Raw genomic sequence first — 8,181 nt, 5'->3', positions numbered from 1 at the left:
AGCAAGCAGCTACATTGATTTAATCCTCATTGTTCTCTGTCCCTGCCCCCCATGTGATGGAAGTCTCATGTGGGATAGGGACTGCATCTGACCTGATTATCATGTACCTACCCCTGTGGTTAGTGCAGCATTTAAATCAATCAATCCTATTTATTGAGCCCTTACTGTGTGCAGAACACTGAACTAAGCACTTGGGAGAGTACAGTATAAGACAGTTGGTAGACACGTTTCTTGCCACAGTGAGGTTAGTCTACAGTCTTGGTGTTTGGTGCATACTAAGTGCTTAGCAAATACTCTCCCCAATTATGTTCAAGGTCCTTAACTAGGAATGGAAGCAGAGAGTGGGTGACGTCCGGAAGGGGCTGGAGAGAATACTATTTTCCCAGAGTGGCAGCAACTCGGTTTCCTCATCTGTAAAATGGGGATTAAATCCTACTCCTTCCTAGTTAGATTGTGTGCCCCATGTGGGAGGGACAGGGCTCTGCCTTTTTATGGTATTTGAGTGCTATGTGCCAGGCATTGTAGATACCATATAATCAGGTGGGACCCAGTCCCTGTCCCACACGTGGCTCACAGTCTTCACCCCTATTTTACAGATGAGGTAACTGAGGCCTGGAAAAGCGAAGTGTCTTGTCCAAGGTCACCCGATAGACAAATGGAGCCTGGATTGGAACCCAGGTCCCTGACTTCCAGGCCCGGGCTCTATCCACTAGGCCATATTGCTCCTCAATGTGTCCAACCTGATTATCTTGAACCTATCCTAGCTCTTTGTACCGTGCTTGGCACATAGAAAGTAATTAAGTCCCATTATAAAAAACAAACAAACCTTGAACATATTTGAAAGCAGAAAGAAGAGAACCACAGCAGCGTGATTGGGGAGGATGGGAGCAAGTGGTTTTAAGAGGTGAAAGGGGACACAGCCAGAAAACCAGAGGCAGCAGAGTGGGTTGGGGTATTCCCACCAGGTCTGCCCCTTCCCACCTGTAAATTGCTTTCAGGTTCATCTCTTTGCCTCCCTAGACAGAGTTCCCTTGGGGACAGGTTCAGTCTCATTTTTCCTCCGCTGGAGGAAGAGTATCCAGCAGAAGTAAGAGAGGTGCTAGCTGAATCTGATTTCTCTTTGAGCCAGATACTGTAATACAGCACTGGGTCATTCTCCGTAATCACTTGGTTGAGGTTACCTGAGACCCCCAAATTCCGTGATTCAAATCAAAACGAACTCACCACAGCTGTTTCTTGGCTTTTCCATTAGCGAGCAGGTCCCGCTAGATACTTACCCTTCAGAAATCTTTACCACCCAACAAAAGAAAAATACATCTCAGTCGTAATCACCACCCCATAATGAAAGTCAAAAGATGCTGCCGTTTACTGCACTTGCTTCTCTTGTGACATACAAATCAATACAAACAGTGATCAGTTGCTTTTATAAGTCTTTTTACAGCCAACACAAAATACTTGTGACAAGAAACAGATAAAGCCTGCCCCCTTATCTTTAAAGGCTAAAATACTGAAATCCAATTTCTAGAATTCAAAAGCAAGCACAGGAGAAAACATCTTTCCAGATATTAGATTTATCACTCCAGGAGTATATCAATTTAATCATGTCATTCTCTTCACAGTTCACTCTGTTTCATACAAGTGAAAATTAGAATTGAATCTCCCATACGTAAATGTGATCATTCCTCTTCATCTGGAAGTGCAGGGTCATTCTAGCAAGAGAGAACGAGAGACACCCTCCGCTAGAAAATCAAAACCCAACCAAAATTGTTTCGTCCAACTGTCTGATTCATTAACTCACCTGTACGTGTTATTGCAAGCTTCAGCAATTTGGTGTGAATTTGACACATTTCCGCTACCACGGCATATGAACAATGTTAAATTGCTTTTTTGGTATTTCCTTTACAAGGCTCAAGAGCAGTTCTAAATGGAGTGTTTTCCTCTGAGTGAGCACAGAGGCAAGGCAGTTTTCTAGCTTGACATTTACCCTTGCATCAAGCACCTCTTGCTCCAGTGCTCTGTGGAGTGGAGTCCCCATGCAAACAAATGAATTTCAGAGCAGACCCTTTCCCCAAGTAATCAATTGGTTAGTGGTATTTGAGCATTCACTGTACTAAGCACTTGAGAAAGTGTAACAGAGTTATCCTAATACCTAGGAGACAGAAGCATTTACCTACAGTTCTATGGGATTGAATCGAGTTTCCAAAACATCAAATTAACTTCACCCTTGTTTCCAGGGTCATCAGGAGACAGTTATTTGACCTAAAATGATTTAAAATAGAGATCTTTGCTAATTATGAGTTAATCAAAAACAAACCGGGGTCGAGTACTGTTGTAATTCTATAGTTTAACCCCAAAGCCTGGTAAATAAGAGAATCCTAACCCATTACTAAATTTCTAACTAGAAACCATGCTTAACAAGTTAGTAACTGGTTAATAGCCTCTCACAAGACATGGCATTTATTAAGTGCTTACTGAGTGCAGCACACTGTACTGAGTGCTTGGGAGAGTAAAATATAAGAGTTGGCAGACCTGTTCCCTGACTAAAGGTGCTTCCCTATAGCTATAGGTATTGGGCGAGGGCTGAGTCAGTAATTCAATATGTAGAACTTAAAAATTGTTTTCCCATTTTACACAAGGTGATCCATGAAGGTTCTTTGCCTTTGGCCACTAAAGCCAGATTTATAAACCCAAAAAGGGGAAATTGGATAGCCTTTCACCAGGTGAAAGACCAGCAGTTGCTATAGAGCAAAAAAAAAGCTGTGTTTGAGACAGTCCTGTAAATTATAGCTGCTTCCTCAAAGATGCACACCAAATGAGATGACATTTTATAGATTTCAATGTATAGCAGGAAAAAAGGGTTGCTCCTTCATTTTGCAAAGGAGAGTTGGTGTCGGCAAGTCAGTTTCTTTTAGGAAGCCAGAGGTTTGGAAAGCTTTGTGGGTGGGGAGGGGTTACCTGAGACCTGTTCAGATGGGATTTTAGGGAACAGGAGCAGAGTGGTTTAGTAGATCAGGGTGATTTTGTGTCCTCCAGAGGGAAGGTAGCCATTCCAACCCAGGACAAAAGGGGAGGTTGGGATGAGGCCCCTTGAATCAGTTTTGCCAGATTTTGAGAAAAGGACAGGCTGGGAGTCAGAAAACTTGGGTAGTAGTCTTGGCTTGGCCACATGCTTGCCGAGGGGCTTTGGGTAAGTCCCTTAATTTCCCTGTCTTTGATTTCTCAGTTGTAAAATGGGGAATAAATATCTGTTTTTCCTTCCCTTTAGACTCTGAGTGGCATGTAGGACAGGGATTGTGTCCGGTCTGATTATCTTGCGCATCAGCACTTAGCACATAGTAAACCCTTAATACCCTTTAAAAAAAGGGGGGGGGGGAGATTAGGAAAACATAGAGGAACCCTTATTCCAGGGGTCAGTCAAAAGTGTTTGCTGTCTGGGCTTAGACAAAGCAGCATAGCGAGATCTTTTGGTTTTCTTCTGGGATGAATAGGTCTACTTCCAGAGGCTCTGTCTTGTCAACAGGCTGTCCGTTGTCCACTTGCTTAATGCCATCCGGTGGGGCAGTTCACTGTTGGTGTGTTTGGTATGCCTAAAACTATTGGGTTCATGCTAGGTAGGAGGCCGATGGTCAAGCTGTTTTCAGTTCTCACTGCCACGCCTCCGGCTTGTCTGCTGCCTAACCTGGCAGGGAGATTCCCCTAGAGAAAGGAAGTCTGGAGGGAAAGGCATAGGAAACCTGGTGATGGGGGTGGGCCTGGAGCTACCTGGTAGGAGGGGAAGATTTCAGCTCTCTCCTATCCTGCCAGCTTCTCAGATGGGATAAGCCTGTCCGGCATCCCGTTCATTCATTCAGTCATATTTATGGAGCACTGCTTACAGCACACTGCTCTAAGCGCTTGGGAGAGCACAATACAACAATAAACAGACGCATTCCCTGCCCACATGAGCTTACAGTCTAGAGGGGGTGGGGAGATAGACATTAATATAAATAAATTACAGATATGTACATGAATGCTGTGGGGCTGGGAACAGGGGAGAAAAAAGGGAGCAGTTAGGACTGACACAAAAGGGAGTGGGAGAAGAAGAAAGTGGGGGATAGTCCTGTTGAATTGGCAAGACCTCTACCCTTCTTTGATAGGAATTGGGAATCCCTGGCATTGCAATGAGATGTCTGCATGATGAATGTCTCCGAGGTACAAAAGGGTGAGAATAACAAAGGGTTAGTTATGCCTCACTGTGTGGAAAGGCAGGTCAGGCCGGTCTCGGCTAAGAAGCACTCCAATCAGATGAAAGTCTTTTGGCTACGGGTTTTGTGGCCAAGGTAATCACTTCACACAAATGCACAAAATCGTAATATGGGAAAATCACTTCCACATCAAGGTGTTCAATTTTAAACACTCAGGGATGCAGAGAAACTTGGGAAACATCAGAACAGGAGCCTAATAAGGTGTTTGGCTGCCCAGATGAACTGGCTGAATGGGTACACAATTATTTGGAGAAATTTCTCTCAAGATGAATGTGTCTCCCACCTAAGGATGAGTCTCGGTTCCAGTGCTTCTGGTGGGATGTGAGATGCACTTGGAGGTGAAGGCGAGCAGCATAGGGTCGACCCTGGATTGTGGCCATGAAGGCCACCACTTGTTCCTGTGCAGAGCTTACAAAAATATACAAATCACCTTTTGCCCAACACATTCCTCCTTGGCTGGGGCAATGTGTCTGTTCTCAACAGACTGAATGGCAGAAATGATCCCAGAAGGCTCTGCTTGTGCTCTAAGTTCCCAAGCGCTAGTGCCAAGAGAAGCGACTTTTAGAGGCTGACCTTCGGGATGTCCTCATACAAAGATTTCCTCGGGTCACCTATAATAATAATGATTTTGGTATTTAAGCTCCTATGTGTCAGGCACAGTACTAAGCACTGGGGTAGATACAAGCAAATTGAGTTGGACAAAGTCCCTGTCCCACATGGGGCTTATGGTCTTAATCCCTATTTTACAAATGATGTAATTGAGGCCCAGAGAAGTTAAGTGACTTGCCCAAGGTCACACAGCAGACGAGGCTGAGCAGGAATTAGAACCCAGGTCCTTCAGACTCCCAGGCCTGTGCTCTATCCACTAAGCACCAGAGAGCAGCATGGCCATTTCCATAAAATACAGCCTGGACATCATTTTATCATTCCTCCATACCAAATGACCGCTCTGATCGTCTTCGCTTTGGGGTCTGCAGTCCTGCCATTGTACAGGACCTCGGTATCAAGGATGACCTCTCTCTATAAATGTCGATCAACAGGATCGGGGTGGGAGAGGGGTCTGCTGTTTGTATTAGACCTAACTAGGGAGTGTTTAGCTGGGAGAGTAGGGACCGGGGTCCATTAGTACCTGACTCTCCCTGTGGGCTGCCCCTCCCGTGCCTGCCTCCATGCCCTGCCTGGAGGGCAAGCCTTTCCACCCCTTTCTTGACAGGGGGAGGTGACTCAGGTCCAGTTGTGGCACAGTCCCATCCCTCAATTACCTCAGGATCCTGGCAACTCAACCACTCTCATTCAGTGTAGGACCGGGATGCAACCTATACCTGCCTCCTAACAAAAAACCCAACCCAACCCATGACTGCCGCAGGTGACTCGGGTGGACTAAAGTGCCGGGAAGTGGGTACCCTGAAGGAGCGAGTCACCGTTTCCTTACAACTGCAAAGCTGGGTCTCCCCCTCTTCCCATCTTTCCACCATCTCCTGAAAGCCATCTCCTCCTCCTGTGTGTCTCCAAGAGAGGTGTGTGGCTCTGGAAGAGGCAGACTCAGCTTTGCTAGTAATCTTGATGCGGCCAACAACTGCACTTTTAAAAACAGGCCATTCAAGAAAGAAAAAAAAACCCAAACAACTCCCAACAGTGAAACTGATTAAATAAATGGCATTAAATTAAAATTCAGAAAATAATGATGGTTACAATTAAAACACCAATCTAAAATTGAAGAAAAGATCAAGACTGATAGGAGTTTAGAAATCAACTGGAAAAAAAAAATGGAAGTAAAAAATAGAACCTGCTAAAAAAGTCAGACAGTAAACCTCGCTAAAGTATTCTGCATATCCTGACCCTGGAAAATCACTCACTGGATGCCTGTTAAGAAATATTAATCATCTTTGCACATTGGCTCTAGCATCTATTATTTCTCGGTCTCTTAAATGTCATTATAAGGAGGCTGTACTGAATTTTAAAAATTGGCATGAAGCATGCAATATCCTAGACTGATACATAATACTTACACCTGCAATAGTGCTTTGCATCGTTGAGCTCGATCGTCCCACATGCTGGATTTTTTTTAAATGGTATTTAAGGGTTTACTATATTTCAAATACTGTTCTAATTCCTGGGATAGATAGAAGTTAAGAGAGTCCCTGTCCCACGAGGCTTATTCGAGTAGGAGGGAGAAGAGGTATTGAATCTCGGTACTGAAGTTGGGGAAAGTGAGGCAAAGAGAAGTTAAATGACTTGCCCAAGGTCACACAGCAGGAAGAGGTCCTCTGGCTCCCAGGCCTGAGCTTCATCCACTAGGCCCTGCTGCTTTTGGTTCAGAGGGATTTCAGCAGGCAGTGATGCAAACACACAGATCCCTGTGATCTTAAAATATTTTTACCTCATCCAAGTCCTGCTTCTTGGCCTTGTCCTGTCTCTGAGTCGTCTCTTGACCCATAGCGATGCCATGGACACATCTTTCCCAGAACACCGTAACTCCATCTGCAGTCATTCTGGTAGTGAATCCATGGAGTTTTCTTGGTAAAAATACACAAGTGGTTTACCATTGCCTCCTTCCGTGCAGTAAACCTGAGTATCCACCCCTGACTCCCATGCCACTGCTGCCCAGTGCAGGTGAGTTTTGACTTGTAGCAGATTGCCTACCACTCTCTAGCCACTGCCCAAGCTAGGAATGAACGGGTAGGCCTCCGCTTGACTCTCCCTCCCATAGTCGAGACTGGTAGAGTACTGGAAACTCTCCAGGTGCAACCCTGAGAGGGTTCTTGGCCTTAATCAGGCTTAAAATTTGAGAGTTGAAGTCCACCAGCAGCAGTGAGCACCTACTGCTTGTAGGGCCCTGAAAGAAGCAAATTGGGAATGAAAATAGAAGCAGACAATAACACTCATCACCATCCCTAGGAAGCCGCAACCTCAGCACTGTCCTTGCTGATGCCTCCCTGCCCTTTAACTCTCACATTCAATCTCGTCAAATCATGCTGGTTCTTCCTTCACATCTCCCAGATCCACCCCTTCCTCACCATCCAACCAACCACGTCTCTGGTCAGATCATGGTAAGACCCCAGTAGGTACCAGCCTCCTCACTGTTTTCCCCATCTGCAGCTTTTCCCTCTCCAATTCATATTACACACTGCAGCACAGATCATCCCTTGGAAGGTCACTCGGTGGATCTCTCCGCTCCTTGAAAACCTCCACTGGCTCCCTGGGTCCAACCAAAACCACTGTTTTTGCAGGTCCCTACCATAAATATCTGCTTTCTGCACAGACCACCCACCAATTCACTTTCGTCATTCCCCACGCACTGACTTTACCGTACCTCGCTCAACCCATTTTTCTGGTGTTACTCCTTCCCTCCCCAGATTGGACAGGCCAGTGCCCTCCCCTTATTCTAAATTCTCTTCAAAGCCCACCTCTGACATGATTTCCCCAATCAATTCCCAGCATCTTAAGTCATATAAACTCATCAACCATCTCTAGAACTTCACATTTATGCCCAACCTCAGTACTTCTGTACATACAACTATTCAAGTGTACATTGTTATTTTGATTCTTCCATAAAAAACTTTATCATCTGTCTCCTCCAATAGATTATTAGTTCCCTGTGGGCAGGGAATATATCACTTGCTTTCCATAAACTTCCCAATCATTTAGTACAGTCATCACACCCAGTGGGTGATCAATACATGCTATTACTACTTGAAGTCAATTCAAGAACGATGAACAAAGAGGTATTTTAAAGTGCTTAATCTGAGACTACTAAGGTACTTGGTACTGACGTATAGGGTGGGTTTAATGCACATAGAGTAAAGGAAGGAGAGAATGAATTGTTTTCAAAATCAAGTGGCTCAGAGTGCCTCCAGGGAATAAACCTTCCAGTATTGCAGGTCAGGGGTTGTGTCTACTTTATTGGGTTAGCTCCAGTGCTCCGTATAGTGCTCTG

At 45.1% G+C, this 8,181-nt stretch overlaps 1 long non-coding RNA gene and 1 other non-coding gene across 2 annotated transcripts; both read right to left on the bottom strand.

Annotated features, from left to right (window-relative positions):
• Positions 1-1,342: 1,342 nt before the first annotated feature.
• On the bottom strand, positions 1,343-6,748 carry LOC114805934. Its single transcript, XR_005661225.1, has 2 exons — positions 6,625-6,748; positions 1,343-1,709 (listed from the first exon to the last, which is right to left on the bottom strand). It is a non-coding gene; the product is annotated as an uncharacterized LOC114805934 (long non-coding RNA).
• Positions 6,749-6,867: 119 nt separating this feature from the next.
• LOC114805979 lies at positions 6,868-7,004 on the bottom strand. Its single transcript, XR_003754110.1, has one exon. It is a non-coding gene; the product is annotated as a small nucleolar RNA SNORA7 (small nucleolar RNA).
• Between the last annotated feature and the right edge of the window lie 1,177 nt (positions 7,005-8,181).

The sequence above is a fragment of the Ornithorhynchus anatinus genome, chromosome 20 (genome assembly GCF_004115215.2).
Source record: "Ornithorhynchus anatinus isolate Pmale09 chromosome 20, mOrnAna1.pri.v4, whole genome shotgun sequence".
In the NCBI taxonomy this organism is placed as follows: Eukaryota; Metazoa; Chordata; class Mammalia; order Monotremata; family Ornithorhynchidae; genus Ornithorhynchus; species Ornithorhynchus anatinus.
Note: the sequence above shows the minus strand (reverse complement) of the source record. Positions and strands in the feature narration are given on the sequence as shown.